This window comes from Moschus berezovskii, chromosome 6 (genome assembly GCF_049115385.1).
Source record: "Moschus berezovskii isolate FMDL1 chromosome 6, NW_MosBer_1.0, whole genome shotgun sequence".
In the NCBI taxonomy this organism is placed as follows: Eukaryota; Metazoa; Chordata; class Mammalia; order Artiodactyla; family Moschidae; genus Moschus; species Moschus berezovskii.
In genome coordinates this window covers 82,524,058-82,541,449 of record NC_142465.1, presented here as the reverse complement: position 1 = coordinate 82,541,449, position 17,392 = coordinate 82,524,058, and the positions used below count along the sequence as shown (strand labels likewise).

The 17,392-nt window shown below is 43.2% G+C and overlaps 1 long non-coding RNA gene across 1 annotated transcript in view; it reads right to left on the bottom strand.

Annotated features, from left to right (window-relative positions):
- Positions 1-1,927: 1,927 nt before the first annotated feature.
- The window catches only part of LOC148777669 (uncharacterized), a 29,131-nt gene continuing 13,666 nt past the window's right edge, over positions 1,928-17,392 (bottom strand). Inside the window, exon 3 of the long non-coding RNA XR_016037664.1 lies at positions 1,928-3,367. This is a non-coding gene — a long non-coding RNA (uncharacterized LOC148777669). The remainder of the gene's footprint in view (positions 3,368-17,392) is intronic.

Genomic DNA, 17,392 nt, shown 5'->3' with positions numbered 1-17,392 from the left:
ATCTTGATTCCAGCTTGTGCTTCTTCCAGCCCAGCGTTCCTCATGATGTACTCTGCATATAAGTTAAATAAGCATGGTGACAATATACAACCTTGGCGTACTCCTTTTCCTATTTGGAACCAGTCTGTTGTTCTGAAACACCCTCCCCCCCCCCCCCCCCCCGGGTAAACGTCAATCCAACATTTGCTCACACTTTCACAAGTTCCTGGGACTTGAGCAACCAAAAGCGCCTTGCGGAAGGAAAAAAAAAAAAACAGCCCCTCCCCGGAGGCTCACGTTTCGCAAAGAAAGTCCCTGAGCTGCATACCCGTGTGATATGCTAATTATGTAAATTTTGGGCTTTAAAACCTGTCTGTAACTGTTGCTAGGGGTCCTCAGCTCGCTTTTGATGCGGAGGGCCCGTTTGCGCAAACGTTCAATAAAATCCTCTTGCTGATTGCATCTGTCGGCGTGGTGCTTGGGTCCCAGGGTCGCCCACCCAGACGTTGGTTTGGGCAAAGGCTGGCCCAACAGTTCCATGTCCAGTTCTAACTGTTGCTTCCTGACCTGCACACAGGTTTCTCAAGAGGCAGGTCAGGTGGTCTGGGATTCCCATCTCTTTCAGAATGTTCCACAGTTTGTTGTGATCCACACAGTCAAAGGCTTTGGGATAGTCAATGAAGCAGAAATAGATGTTTTTCTGGAACTCTCTTGCTTTCTCCATGATCCAGCGGATGTTGGCAATTTGATCTCTGGTGCCTCTGCCTTTTCTTAAACCAGCTTGAACATCTGGAAGTTCCCGGTTCACATATTGCTGAAGCCTGGCTTGGAGAATTTTGAGCATGACTTTATTAGCGTGTGAAATGAGAGCAGTTGTGCGGTAGTTTGAGCATTCTTTGGCATTCCCTTTCTTTGGGATTGGAATGAAGACTGACCTTTTCCAGTCCTGTGGCCATTGCTGAGTTTTCCAAATTTGCTGGCAGCACTTTCACAGCATCATCTTTCAGGATTTGAAATAGCTCAATTGGAATTCCATCACCTCCACTAGCTTTGTTCGTCGTGATGCTCTCTAAGGCCCACTTGACTTCACATTCCAAGATGTCTGGTTCCAGGTGAGTGGTCATGCCATCGTGATTATCTTCATTGTGAAGATCTTTTTTTGTACAGTTCTTCTGTGTATTCTTGCCACCTCTTCTTAATATCTTCTGCTTCTGTTAGGTCCATACCATTTCTGTCCTTTATCAAGCTCATCTTTGCATGAAATGTTCCCTTGATATCTCTAATTTTCTTGAAAAGATCTCTTGTTTTTCCTATTCTGTTGTTTTCCTCTATTTCTTTGCATTGATCGCTGAGGAAGGCTGTCTTATCTCTCCTAGCTGTTTTTTTTGTTCTGTTCTGTTCAGTCGCTCAGTCATGTCCAACTCTTTGCAACCCTGTGGACTGTAGCCTACCAGGCTTCTCCATCCATGGGATTCTCCAGGCAAGAATACTGGAGTGGGTTACTATTTCCTTCTCCAGGGGATCCTCCCAACCCAGGGATCGAACCTGGGTCTCCCGCATTGGAGGCAGACGCCTTAACCTCTGAGCTATTTTTAGTTATACTTAAAAAATAAATAAAAATAAACAGAAATCCCAAACAGCAAATAGGTTAAGATGCTAATAAATTCCCATAATAATCAGTAAAATCACAATAAGTTATGTCTGTATACACACCAGAATGACTGATTTTTAAAAGGCTGATTAAAAAAAACAACAACACATATTGGTAACAACAACAACAAAAAATTGGCGATAGGAAACTTCATGCTCTGCTGTTGGGAGTGTAAACTGATACACCTTCTTTGAAAAACAGTTTGAAACTGAACATACACAATAACTCTAAAATTCTTCTATCACTTCAAAAGAATATGATTTGTTAATTAAAAAAAAAAAATTGGGAAGAGTAAATTCACATAAAGGGAGACATACCAGGCTTCTGCCCGGAAAAACTATGTGTCCCCATCAGAGGATTTAATGAAGGGTTTTATAACAGTAGTTCAAAGTGGGGTCTCTGACAAGATTAGGATGTGAGTGGGACTTGTAGCCCCTTATTCTCTAGTGATTGGTCTCCTAATCTTCATGAACTTCTCTGGTCCCTTTAATCTTGCCTCAGGTGATTTCTTGGCTACTCCTCCCTAGATTAGCAACTGTTGGAATCCATCTTTGGAACTGAAGAAAGACCAAGGATGCTGGAGTTTAGCCTACAAGAAATGGAGGACAGAAAAGGGTCTTCATGCCTGGAAGACCCACAGGGCCTCATCTGGTTTCACTTCCCCAACCAGGGATTGAACATGTACCCCGTGCATTGTAAGTGTGTAGTCTTAACTACTGGCTCACCAGGGAAGTCCCTGAACTGTTTTTTTTAAGAAAACAGAACTGGATACTTCCCTGGTGATCCAGTGGCTAAGACTTCATGCTCCCCATGCAGGGGGCCTGGTTTGATCCTTGGTCAGGGAACTAGATTCCACATGCCTTAACTAAGAGCTGACATGCAACAACTAAAGATCCTGCATGCTACAACCAAGATCAAAGATTCTGCATGCCGCAACTAAGACCCATAGCAGCTAAATAAATACATTTGCAAATAAGCAAAAATGAAAACTATGCATAGTAAAGAAAACGTGAGAGGAAAAACATCACAACAAAGAAAAATTAATGAATAGTTGATTTATGGGAGAAATAGAGAATTTTATTCAAGTCAATGAGAGGGTTGTAACCCAGGTGACAGTCTTTTAGGAAACTCTGAGGACCTTTTCACTTGTTAGAAGTCAAAGGTACAGTTTTATACATTTTGGACACAAAAGATATACACTGTCATTTTACATGAAGTTCACCAAAGATGCTTAGTCTCGACCTACAGGTACTAAGAGTGTAGCAGGTCGCCATGATTACTTACAGCATTAAGAAAAGAATGTTATCTTCTAGTCACAAAACATACCTCGGAGGACACTCAAGACAGTGGAGTACAGTTTATTATACCAGCGGGTCCAAGGGGAATCAGTTCCCTACAAGGACCCTGATGTTTCTGTGAGGCCCAGTTTTATACCCCCCAGTACATGACTGGATACATGTTAACAACCTCTTTGTAGTATATGATTGAGTTTTACAACAAGTAGGCGCTAGGGCTTCGCTGGTGGCTCAGAAGTTAAAGCATCTGCCTCCAATACGGGAGACCTGGGTTTGATCCCTGGGTTGGGAAGATCCCCTGGAGAAGGAAATGGCAACCCACTCCAGTATTCTTGCCTGGAGAATCCCATGGTCGGAGAAGCCTGGTAGGCTACAGTCCGCAGGGTCGCAAAGAGTCGGACATGACTGAGGAACTTCAGTTCACTTCACTTCACTTCAGGTGCTAGGAGAACAAACAATTAAGGTTGGGGGGGGGTAACAATGAGTATACATCAAGGGGGGATGTCTCCATGGTTAATCTAACAGGTGCAGCCTGACCCCAACTACAGTCTCCGTTTATCATCTGTAGAGAGTGAAGTCTTCAGGAGACATGGTTTTTACTAGCAACGGTTTCCTCACTCTTGGGCAAGGTTCAGGCCCAGTTCACATCCTGTCTTTAAGGTGGATGACAGGCTTCAAGATGGAGTCTCTCCTGCTTTCCTCACACTGGCCCCAATATAAGTAACTATGTTTCTAGAGTCAGAAGAAGGGAAAAAAATTGATCTTTATGGTTGAGCAGACATTCCCACCTTTAAGGATGTCTGGTTAATGTATAATGCTGATACACACTGCACATTTAGGGAAGGCCCAATAAAGACAGCTAATACATTCTGCTTAATTTTCTTAACCTGTCTTGAAACATGAATTTTACTTCATCAATCAGTATATTAATGTATATCTTTGAGAAATAGATTATTAATAATATTTTATTAAAAAAATTTTTTCTCATTATCTTGTTTTTTAAATTATTTTATTTTCGACTGTGCTGGGTTTTCGTTGCTGTGCACAGGTTTTCTCCAGTTGTGGTAAGTGGAGGTTTCTCTCTAGCTTTAGTTAGTGGGCTTCTCGTTATGATGGCTTCCCTTGTTTCAAAGCATAGTCTCTAGGCACACAGGCTTCAGTAGTTGTGGCTCACTGGCTTAGCTGCCCCAATGCATGTGGAATCTTTCCACACCAGGGATCAGACACAGAAAGTCCTATTATTTTTATAAGAAAGAAAATGGTGGTACAAATAAAACACAGCATGTTTCAGCATGTCCTGACTTTTCTTTTAAGATGTGTGATGCAATAAGTTGGTCTCTTGTGGTTTTTACAAAAACATGTAGTTTGTGTTCTTCCTCATACCTGAGAATTTTACCTCATACAATGAGCATTTGATAGTTATGTCTGTAAAACAGGGCAAGTTAATGATGTAAACTGTGATTGAATTACACAGATAGCAGGTCTTTTCCAAGTTTTGACTAGGAAGACATTTCTGTACTGTATTGTTAATCAAAGCAACTTCTTTGGATGATTTCCTTGGAAAACAGTTTTAACTGAAGTCAGTGAAAGGAAAAACCCTACCTGAAAAGGTTTATTGCCTGGAGGTGTGCTAATTAAACTATTATTCTATTATTTATATTCTTAATGCTTCTATGAATAATTCCTATTTTTTAAATATTGTTTATTGAATATTGTTTATTTGCAAGATTTTTCTTGTTGATTATTGTTACCTGATGTTCACCTTTTTAGAGAAGCTTTTTAAGGCAGCTTTAACTCTGTTGAGCCTCTCAATTTTACTTTTATTGCATTAATACCAGGTATGTATTAGGTGCTTTCTTTTCTTTATGCTTATTCTGTTTATCTTGCTAATTTCTTAAACTGGCTATATATTTGTAGATTCATTGCTTTTATATGTAAAGTCTACTACATTTAAGGCCTCAGTGGATAATGTTTTCCATATCCTGTAGGTTTTAAGACCTTGTATTTTTGTTATCTTTCTGTAATGATGTTGTTTTTAAATATCATGTACTCAGTGAGTGATATCAACACATTGTAAATTTCAGTTTTCTAATAAAAAATAAAACAACAAAAGACAGATTAACAGAAGAAAAGCATTTTTTAAAAATTTTAATGTGAGTAGGAGTTCACAGAAAAGAAGTGAAACTCAAAGAAACAGCGTTTCATCAAAAGAAAGGGGGTTTGAGGGACTTCCCTGCTTGTCCAACAGTTAATATCCTGCACTTCTGGTGGGCATGGGTTCAATCCCTGGTCAGGGATCTAAGATTCCACATGCCACTAGGGTAGCCAAACAAACAAACAAAAAATGTGGAGCCTGGGAGGGATTGAACTTCAAGGGACAAAAACTCCTAGGGAAGTGAAACTAGCAAAAGATAAAGGCTATTTTAGAAAGAATTTGTTTATGCAAATTGACACTCTTCTCTCCCTGTTGGGGTGGGAGGGTGGGGGTAGGGGGTGGAAGTGTTTCTTAATGCCTTCAGCTCAAAATAGTCTTTATATCAATGTGGCATATTTAGAGGTGTCATATTCTGATCCCTTTCAAACCTTTATCCTACAAAATAAAACAACCAGTTATTTGACCAGTATAATGGGTTTATTCAGTAATGGGAGAGGAATTACAATTAGAGACAAGAAATTTATAGCAAAAACCATAGGCAAGCCCAATTAGCAAAGGAGAGGAAATTTTATTTTATAGAGAAAGACAAGGAAGCTGGGAGGTGTAGTTTTGAACAAAAGTCCATTGGAAAAAAAATGAGAATCAGGGTGGCCAAGCTTTTCCCATTGGCCAGACTTATTGCTGGACAAGAAGAACTTCCTGTTTACATCTGTAGTTGATGGTTCCTGTTGAGATTTGTAATTGATGACAAGTGGTAGTGCAGGAGGGCTCCCCAATCTGGCCCCTTCAGTTCAGTTCAGTTCAGTCACTCAGTCGTGTCCGACTCTTTGCGACCCCATGAATCATAGCACACCAGGCCTCCCTGCCCATCACCAACTCCTGGAGTTCACTCAAACTCATGTCCATCAAGTCAGTGATGCCATCCAGCCATCTCATTCTCTGTCATCCCCGTCTCCTCCCACCCCTAATCCCTCCTAGCATCAGACTCTTTTCCAGTGAGTCAACCCTTAACTCCATTTAAAATGAGGTTTCCTTTATTCTGTTTCAAAAAACAAAAGTGAATAAAATCAAAATACCCATGAAGTAAAGAAAGAAATTACCATTCTGTGCCCAGAAATCACTGCTGTGCAGAGTTTATGCCCTTTGGGGAGGCAGGATGACACAGTAGTTTTTAGTAGAAGCTCTCAATTGCCCAGCTTTTGATATTCTAGCAGTGTGTTCTTGGGCAAATTTATTGATCTCTTTGAGCTCAATTTTTTTACCTGGAAAATTGTGTTGTAGTAGAGATCAAAAGAGATAAAGCACATTTAGTAAAATGTCTGGCACATAGCACTCAATGAATGTACCAAAGGTAATTTTATGTTCCTTCTTTGTTGTTGTTCAGTTGCTCAGTCACGTCCGACTCTTTGTGACCCCATGGACAGCACACCAGGCTTCCCTGTCCATCATCACCCAGAGCTTGCTCAAACTCATATGCATTGAGTCAGTGATACCATCCAACTACCGAGTCCTCTATCATCCCCTTCTCCTCCTGCCTTCAATCTTTCCCAGCGTCAGGGTCTTTTCCAATGAGTCAGCTCTTTGCATCAGGTGGTCAGAGTATTGGAGCTTCAGCTTCGGCATCAGTCCTTCCAGTGAATATTCAGGACTGATTTCCTTTAGGATTGACTAGTTTGATCTCCTTGCAGCCCAAGGGACTCTCAAGAGTCTTCTCTAACACCACAGTTCAAAAGCATCAATTCTTTGGCACTCAGCCTTCTTTATGGTCCAACTCTCACATCCATACAAGACTATTGGAAAAACCATAGCTTAGATTATCTGGACCTCTATTGGCAAGGTAATGTCTCTGCTTTTCAATATACTGTCTAGGTTTGCCTGGCATGCTGCCGTCCATGGGGTCTCAAAGAGCTGGACACGACTGGGTGACTGAACTGAACTGAACTGAGCTTTGTCATAGCTTTCCTTTCAAGGAGCAAGCATCTTTTAAGCTATTTTTTGCACATGTGAACTGACTTCTTGTATCAGGCAGAGTTTGAAGACAGAAGCAGAAACACCATGGATAATTCAATAAGAAATTTATTATAGGCATCATACCTTAGGACAATTATGGTAGCTGATTGAGAAGTTTGTGCGAGACTGTTGGCTCTGTATTGTGTAGGACTTGAAGTCATCCAGACTAGTAACCAAGGGAGCTGGATATTAAAGAAGGGATGAGCAAGAACTAGAATCTATAAGGATAAACTAGAAATCAGAAGGGTAAATCATGATGTTGAGTGAACTGCAGGAGAAGCCAGTGCCCTTCACCATGAAACTACCTATGCATTTGACCCAGGACTAGGAAAAGTTCAATGAGGAGATATGGGTTTGCTTGAGGAACTATGCACTGGGTACCACTGTAACCCTCACGACATGCATTAGCAGATCAGTGCCAATATTTGCTCACTATGACTGACACATTATACTGACTTTCAATGTGAAAAAACATGACAGTTAATTCACTCAGGCCTTCAAAAAAATGTTCATGCTTCTCCTGTGGTCAACTGTAACTCAGAATCATTCAGGGAAAGAAATTTTGGGAAAGTTAGTTTGAACTTAGCTAAGTTGACATACTATAGAGACATAATACTTCCTGTATTGTTTATGATCCTGTCTACTTTGGTCTGAAACTGAAAACTTGAAGGAAAAAACACACCATAGCATTCAGCATTCTTTTATTTTGAAATTTGGGGCCTTAAAATAGCAAAAACCATTACCTTCTTTGTTCTATTTAATGAAATTTTAGTTAAGAAAACAAATATTATTTCTTCAAAAGACATAATTTTTGTTTTTTGGGGGTCATGCCACATGATTTGTGGGATCAGGAACACCCTGATCAGGGTGTTGGGCTGCTGGCCCCAACAGTGAAAGCCCAGAGTCCTAACTACTGAGCCTCCAGGGTACTTCAAAAATGTAATTTTTATCATATCACATAATTTGTTTTGGAAAAGACTGTCAAACTCTTGTGCAGATTTGGCCCCTGGTAGAGGGTTTGGAGAAGGAAATGGCAACCCACTCCAGTGTTCTTGCCTGGAGAATCCCAGGGATGGGGGAGCCTGTTGGGCTTCCGTCTATGGGATCACACAGAGTCGGACACGACTGAAGTGACTTAGCAGCAGCAGTAGCAGCAGCAGAGGGTTTGAGTGCAAGCTAAGTCACTTAAAACTTAAGTGTTCAACTCTCTGCAACCCTATGGACAGACTGTAGCCCGCCAGGCTCTTCTGTCCATGGGATTCTGCAGGCAAGAAGACTAGAGTGGGTTGCCATGCCCTCCTCCAGGGGGTCTTCCTGACCCAAGAATCAAACCCATGCCTCCTGCACCTCCTGCATTGCAGGTGGATTCTTTACCGCTGAGCCACTGGGAAAGCAAGCCTGAGTATGTTGTGCCAGCATGTCTAGCTTGGCTGCATCCTTGTTTGGTACTCAACTAGTGCCCATCCACACAGATGTGGATGTTTAAACAAGTTTCAAATAAGTCAGAATGAGGCAGGTAAATTCCCAAATAAGCACATGACAGTTGTGAGGTTTGCCTTCCACTGTGTGAGACAGAACAGCGGTGGAGCCTAGCGTATTTCTGCAATGGATGACATATGTGCAGGAGGAAAGGAGACAGTTTGTTAGGAAGGCAATCTAGAGGCAGAAAAATGAAAGATATTTTTGTCAAAAATGGGATCTGGGGATTTCCCTGATGGTCCAGGGATCCAGTAAGAATCTACCTTGCAATGCAGGGGATGCAAGTTCAATCACTAAGATCCCACATGTTTCAAGGCAGTTAAGCTGGTGCTGCAACTATTGCGTTCACACACTCCAGAGCCCATGGGCTTCAACTAGAAAGTCTGTGCACCGCAGTGAAAAATCCTGCACTATGCAACAAAGATCCCTTATCCCATAATTAACTAATTAATTAAAAAAACAAGGTCTGAATGAAACAAAGGAAACAAACAAAAAACATAAGGTCTGAACTGCATCAGGGACCATGAAGTTAAATGTAAGTACTAAAGTTTAGTTCCAGCTGCTGCCTTTGCACCCAAAGTTGTTGGATGGGCTTTTGCTATGGGGTCAAAATAGGGGGATATAATCAACTCATCTCTGATTCCATTGTGCTATTGTTAAGAGCCCTAGAATTTGTCCTGATATTTTGTATACAAATAGAAAGAAAGGCTTATGATAATTAGGGAGTCCAAGGGTGATGAATCTATTCAGGGTAAGGATTCAGGTCTGTCTAATAGTTAAGATCTTACAAAGAGGCAGCCAGTAGAGAAAGTTAGGAATCCATGTCTACCATACCCCATGAATTAAGAACTCTTCCAAATTATGCTTTAGTAATTAACCAGGTAAAGTTATGAAGAATTTCCATACTCTGAAGTGAAAAATACTTTGCATTTTATATGGTGATGTCATGACTAACACAAAGAACTTTGACTTGAAAACTGTAGTTTATCCATTGCGAACTTGCATCTCTCATTTGATAATACTATTAGCCAGTGGTTTTTCCCATGGTCATGTATGGATGTGAGAGTTGGACTGTAAAGAAAGCTGATCACCGAAGAATTGATGCTTTTGAACTGTGGTGTTGGAGAAGACTCTTGAGAGTCCCTTGGACTGCAAGGATATCCAACCAGTCCATTCTAAAGGAGATCAGTCCTGGGTGTTCATTGGAAGGACTGATGCTAAAGCTGGAACTCCAATACTTTGGCCACCTCATGCGAAGAGTTGACTCACTGGAAAAGACTCTGATGCTGGGAGGGATTGGGGGCTGGAGGAGAAGGGGATGACAGAGAATGAGATGGCTGGATGGCATCACTGACTCGATGGAAATGAGTTTGAGCAAACTCTGGGAGTTGGTGATGGACAGGGAGGCCTGGCGTGCTGTGATTCATGGGGTTGCAAAGAGTTGGAAACGACTGAGCGACTGAACTGAACTGATTAGCCAATGGAGAGAATCAATTCTTCAAGAACTTTCTATCTGGAGGGCATAACAGAAGACCTACAGATTATATTAGAGCTTCCCCATCTCTGGGTCTCATAAATAGATGAACTAATTGGTGGAGTTTAAAGATTCCATAGAGGGCTTCCCTGGTGACTCAGTGGTAAAGAATTCGTTGGCCAGTGCCAATGCGGTTCCATCCCTGGGTCGGGAAGATCCCCTAGAGAAGGAAATGGCAACCCACTCCAGTATTCTTGCCTGGGAAATCCCACAGACAGAGGAACCTGGACAGCTACAGTCTATGGAGTCTCAAAGAGTCGGACCCAACTTAGCCACTAAATAGCAACAAGAGAAATTTCTCTCTTTTCTTAGGGGGATTTAGACAGTTCTTTTCTTTTTCTCTCAAACACTTATCATTTTATTGTTTTAATAGCAAATATATGTATACAATATTCATTTGTATATTAAAATAGCCCCCACATGGTCCCACAGAAGGTACTGCAGGGTTTGTGGGGAACCAGCCCTGTGCTCGGCCATACTCCTGACAGGGCTCCTATTCTCTCTGCAAGACCCCCTCCCCAGCTTCCTAGTGTGCTCACGGACCCGGTGTTTTTGTCATTGTTTAGTTTCAGCGACAGACAATAGAAAAGCCAACTCTGTTTTGGGGAAAATGGTGTTTAATGATGCTGCCCTGTGAGCCTTAAAAATAGCCTTGGTGCGCTCATTCTTAGAAAACCTTTCCCCTCCATTACGTGCGGGCAGGTTTGTCCTAAAGCTGCTGGGGGCAGCACTCACGGGAGTGGACGCTAGGGAAGCAGTCACGGGGGCAGAAGGAAGGCAGACATGTGGCTCCATTTGCTCATCTGCAATGTGGGTGAGAACTGCCTCCTGTCTCCTGGTCTGGCGGCTCCAACGTACACCGCCCCTCCATTTCCAGGTACGTTCTAACAGACACAGGGGAATTTCAGGGGGAAAAAAAGGCAGATCATTTCTCGGGATGGTGGCTGAGCCAGCGGAGGGCCCTGGAGGGCACACAGCCTCTTCCGGGCTTGCTCACCGCGCGGCAGGAATACAGAGGAGCCTTCCTGAGCAGCTTGCCCAGAAAAGAGCACTGTCCATCCAGGGAGTGAGAAGACAGTATCAGTTCTTAAAGGGGATGGGGATGGGGGGACAAAGTGTGTCAAGCTGCCTCAAGGAGTAGCCACTCTGGTCCAGCCCTTGGAGCAGCAGTCCTGGGGCAGGATTTCCACTGCCCCACCTCTCTGTATAACTGAACTGGGCTGGGTGGGGGCGGCGCTGAGGTGCTTCCGTGTCCTAGGGTTCATGCTCATCGCAAGTGTAGTGAAGATCAACAGTCCCTCCTCGCTCATCGGTCAGTCCCTCACCGAGGTCCTCCAGCACCGGAAGCGTGCACGATGCCCCTTGAGTGCTGCTGCACCTAGTAAGGGGTGCGGGGCCCTCGGGGGGGGGGGTGCGGGGCCCTCGGGGAAGCTGCTGCAATGCACAAGAGCAGGGAGAGGCTAGAGGCATCCCGCAGTACCGGGGAGGGGTGAGCAAATGGAGGGGACCTTGTCCACAGACATTCGAGGGTCAAGTCACAGACTTCGTCTTAGCGGTGGGCACAGCGTGCGGTGTCACATCCATAGCGCGCCATCCTCGCCCAGAACCTGGGGTGGGGGCAGCCAAGGGGGGACCTGGTACAAGGACTGACCACAGCCACTTCCAGCCACGTGGCTTTCCTCAAGTGACCTCACTCTCTGAGCCTCAACTTCCTCCAGTGGAAAGGGATAAAACTTTACCTTTTCAAGGTTATCTTGAGGGTTAGAGAAAAAGTGAGTAGCTGGCACACAGTAGAGTCCAAGTAGGCAAGAACTGGTATTATCAAAGGACACTGGCCTCTCTTTACACTCAGTTGGAAAAATCCAAGCCTCACCCTGCCCTGGGCAGAGAATACAGTCAGAGCCCCCACACCATCGTCTACAGAACTGAAAGATAGTAAACCAAACCAGGGAACAGTGACATGAAACTTGTTCCACCTTTCCATCTTGATAACCTGGAAGGCAGTTTTAATTCATTTAGAATTCTTAGGTTTCTTGGAGTTCTGCCAGAAAGATGAGCCCCATCTGGGCCCTGTCTGGTACAGGGGGACAGCTGGCACTGCATCCCTTGTTGTTTAGTTTCTCAGTCATGTCTGACTCTTTGCGACCCTATGGACTGTAGCCTAACAGGCTCCTCTGTCCATGGGATTTCCCAGGCAAGGATCCTGGAATGGTTGCCATTTCCTTCTCCATAGATAGTTGTTAATGACATTATGCAAACCTGATCTTGACCAAGCTTAAAGCTATGAGGTCAGTACCATTGGTCATCATCTTTACCTCTGATATAAGACATTATGAAGGGACATTGTTTGGTGAAAGGGGTATATTTAAAAAGGAGTAACGGAGAGAAGGGAAGAGAATCTAGGGAAGACACAGGAAAAAGAGGATGAGCAGAATGAGAGATAGGAGGAAGAGGAGGTACAGGGATCAAGGAGGAAAATCAATTTAGGTTTGTAGCAGAAGAAAGAGAAGAGATTTTAAGATTGGATTTTAGATCTTCCATATGTTTATTCGACATCTTGGAATGTGAAGTCAAGTGGGCCTTAGAAAGCATCGCTACGAACAAAGCTAGTGGAGGTGATGGAATTCCAGTTGAGCTATTTCAAGTCTTGAAAGATGATGCTGTGAAAGTGCTGCACTCAATATGCCAGCAGATTTGGAAAACTCAGCAGTGGCCACAGGACTGGAAGAGGTCAGTCTTCATTCCAATCCCAAAGAAAGGCAATGCCAAAGAATGCTCAAACTACCGCACAATTGCACTCATCTCACACGCTAGTAAAGTCATGCTCAAAATTCTCCAAGCCAGGCTTCAGCAGTATATAAACCGTGAACTCCCAGATGTTCAAGCAGGTTTTAGAAAAGGCAGAGGCACCAGAGATCAAATTGCCAACATCCGCTGGATCATGGAGAAAGCAAGAGAGTTTCAGAAAAACATCTATTTCTGCTTCATTGACTATGCCAAAGCCTTTGACTGTGTGGATGACCATAAACTGTGGAACATTCTGAAAGAGATGGGAATCCCAGACCACCTGACCTGCCTCTTGAGAAACCTGTATGCAGGTCAGGAAGCAACTGTTAGAACTGGACATGGAACAACAGACTGGTTCCAAATAGGAAAAGGTGTACGTCAAGGTTGTATATTGTCACCTTGCTTATTTAACTTATATGCAGAGTACATCATGAGGAACGCTGGGCTGGAAGAAGCACAAGCTGGAATCAAGATTGCTGGGAGAAATAGCAATAACCTCAGATATGCAGATGACACTACCCTTATGGCAGAAAGTGAAGAGGAACTCAAAAGCCTCTTGATGAAAGTGAAAGAGGAAAGTGAAAAGGTTGGCTTGAAGCTCAACATTCAGAAAACAAAGATCATGGCATCTGGTCCCATCACTTCATGGGAAATAGATGGAGCAACAGTGGAAACAGTGTCAGACTTTGTTTTTTTGGGCTCCAAAATCACTGCGGATGCTGATTGCAGCCATGAAATTAAAAGACGCTTGCTCCTTGGAAGGAAAGTTATGACCAACCTTGATAGTATATTAAAAAGCAGAGACATTACTTTGCCAACCAAGGTCCGTCTAGTCAAGGCAATGGTTTTTCCCGTGGTCATGTATGGATGTGAGAGTTGGACTGTGAAGAAGGCTGACCGCCGAAGAATCGATGCTTTTGAACTGTGGTGTTGGAGAAGACTCTTGAGAGTCCCTTATACTGCAAGGAGATCCAACCAGTCCATTCTAGAGGAGATCAATCCTGGATGTTCATTGGAGGGACTGATGCTAAAGCTGAAACTGCAATACTTTGGCCACCTCATGCGACGAGTTGACTCACTGGAAAAGACTCTGATGCTGGGAAAGATTGGGGGCGGGAGGAGAAGGGGACGACGGAGAATGAGATGGCTGGATGGCATCACCGATTCTGTGGACATGAGTTTGAGTGAACTCCGGGAGTTGGTGATGGACAGGGAGGCCTGGCGTGCTGTGATTCATGGGGTCGCGGAGAGTCGGACACGACTGAGCGACTGAACTGAACTGAACTGAACTGAGGTATCATTAGGGCTTCCCTGGTGGCTCAGATGGTAAAGCGTCTACCTGCAATGCGGGATACCTGGGTTCAATCCCCGGGTTGGGAAGATCGCCTGGAGAAGGAAATGGCAATCCACTACAGTACTCTTGCCTGGAAAATTCCATGGATGGAGGAGGCTGGTAGGCTACAGTTCATGGGATCACAAAGAGTCGGACACGACTAAGCAACTTCACTGAGGCATCATTAATGGCAGGAATTTTGGAATTTTCTTTTAGAGGGTTCTTCATGCTGCTGCCAGACTCAGTGAGTCTGTGCCAACAAACACGCTAAGTACTTTCTGTCAAAGCAGAAGTATTTATTACTTGTGACAGTAAAGAGGTGAGAAAACAGCTCTCAGAGCACTGTCCCTCCAAACAGCAGGATCAGGGGAGTTCTAAGCTAAGGGTATCTGCATATTCAAGAAAGGATGAGTGTGATCTCCCACCAGAGGTGCAGTTCTAGAGGTGATTGTGCAGTGCGACAACAGGCTCAGACCGATGCTGCTGTTTAAAGTACAGCAGCTATCCCCACCCTTGGGGTGGAGATTTTAACTTTAAAATGAGGCAAAGGTTACTCTAGGTTGACAAAATCCAGGCATCTAACTGAGAGAAGTCAAGAGGGTCAGCAAAGGTCGGTATCATCAATCCTTAGGCTCCACTCAGTCTGGAGGTTGAGTGCTCTGGGGAGTTTGGATCCTGCAAAACAGCTCATGAATGTGCTTCAGACTGATCTTTACCTTTGAAACAGAACTACAAGTCTTTATGACTGATTTACTATCTTTGCTGTGGCTACTTCTCCTTCTTGCTGTTAGGGGCCCTGACATCTGAATAGCCATGAGAAGCTCGATTTCCTGGAGACAGGGTAGAGGCTAAGTTCCCAGAAACTCCTCCCCAGGAAAGTCCCCCCGGGGCTAACAAAACTCCTCCCAAGAAAAGTCCCGCCATGCCAAAAATCAGGCCAATCAGGGGAAAAAGAAAAATCCCCCAGAAAAACCCTGCAAGCGTGTGCATGAACTGGCCAATGAGCTTCTGCCAGCTTGGTCTTTTGAACAAAAATAGGTGCTTATGTAATCTGAGACTATAAAAACTGCTGTGACCTGGGCTGGGGGCTCTTGTCTGCACCTGCGCTGGAAGAGGCATGAGCCCTAGCTCAAGCTAGAAATAAACCCTATTCTTGCTTTTGCATTGCTGCGAGTGTCTTAGGGGGACCGGACTCAGGGCAGAACACTGCTAATAGTCATCTGCTCCTGTTTTCTTTGTTCTTTTTAAAATCATTAATTGCTGAGATCTATTATTTGTTTCCACAGGAACACCAAGGAAACCATAGTTTATCTTTCCCCCAATCATCAGCAAAGAGAACACAGAGGGGTTCTGAAATAAGCTTGTCCAGTGCATGCTACTATAATATTTCTCTTTTTACCTGTTATTCTACTTCTGCAAGATATGATACAATCTGGTTCAATCCCATCCCTTCCTTACTAACAATGCTCATTTGAAAATGCAAATGGTTAAATTTTTAGAATCTTTCAACCACTGTTTCTAAGGTAGCAAGCAAATGAAATGTCTTATTCATATCCCAAGTGCCTCAGAATAGCCACTGAAGTTCTGAAGTCTCCTTGGTGAGGGACTTCCCTGGTGGTCCAGCGGTTAAGACTCCCCATTTCTACTGCAGAGGCATGAGTTCAATCCCTGATTAGGAAACTGAGATCCCAGATGCATGTGGTGCAACCAAAAAGAAAGGAAAGCAAGTGTCCTTGGTAAGATCCTGCCAGAGCTTCCAATATTGAATACTTGTTACCCCCAGAATTTTGATCCCATTTTCAAATGACAAGAGCAAACAAGAATAAGTGGGCCAGGAAGGTGTCTTGGAGCTATGAGCCCAGTTCATCTGTGAGGACCTGAAATAGTGAAAACAAATCAGGAGGCTTGCACCACAGATAATAAAAAGAATAAAGTTTTAGGTGGTGCTTCGATACAGACAGCAGATCAGGAGCAGGGCTTCTTGCAACATAAGAGGACATGAAAAGGGGTCTCAGGCATATTCTTTTCTCCTTGTTGTGCCCGGGGTCTGAGTAGCAAAGGGTCCAGTCCTCATCGGAACTGAAGTACCACAATTTTAGAAAATGGGCCGGAACACTGTTTGAATAAACTTTTATTGAAGAATGCTAGGTATGAGCAAGGATAGCATTTTAGCAAGAGGGGCCCATTGAAATTAAGGCAATTTGAGAAACAGATGGCCAAAGATGGGTCCCTGAGAAAGAGGAATGATTCTTAAGTATTGGTAGCCACTGTTTGGTCAAGAGGAATTGAGGGGTGGTGCTAGGTAAGGTTATGGTCATGTGCAAGTAGGGGTAAGAAGGAACCGCTGTGGGGACAAGGACATGAGAAGGTCACTCATGTCCTTCAGTCTCTCACAACCTTCAGTATCACCTTAGATATCACCACTGAGAAGGAACAGACCTGACAGGGCAGGGTTAAAGTAAGGTCTTTAAAAACAAGTTGAATTTATTCTCCTCAATCATGAATCTTGAAAAAATAGTAGCTTCAACAAAGAGTGAATTGATTAGCAGCATCAGTCTCCAAGACTCAAAGCTTTTAGCACCTGGATTGCTGGGCTATTTTCTTTTTTGATTGCTGAATCCTGTGGCTACCTTCTCACTTTTTGTTCTTTGTTTTCCAAATTAACCTTGAATTTTGTTTTCCAATGGTATTTCAACTCACCAGATCTTTTTGACTATTCAAATACACACAACGAGATCATTTTACCTAGATGGAGACGTTAATACCCATTGTCAATCATAGCATTAGAATAACTTTCTTGGCACTACTGAAAATTGTTCTAGCCTTTAAAGGACGTAATCTGGCAATATCTGATGTTGAAATTACAGTTCATCCTAGCAATTCTCCTCCTGGGGATTCTTTCAATACTTGTGGATTGTTCACAAGTGGCAAAAGTTGGAAACAAAGTAAGTTTCATTAGAATAATAATGAATTTTAGGTAATTATTAAAAATGACTTAGAGATATTACTATAACCTGGAGGGATTGCTATGCCTGGTTGAATAAAGTAAGAATCAGAGAAGACTGAACCATATTCTATTTAATAAAATGGTGAGTAATATCTCTTTTTATGTATATTAATATATTGTTAAATGAGCATGGATAAAAGTACTGATGTACACATGGATTAG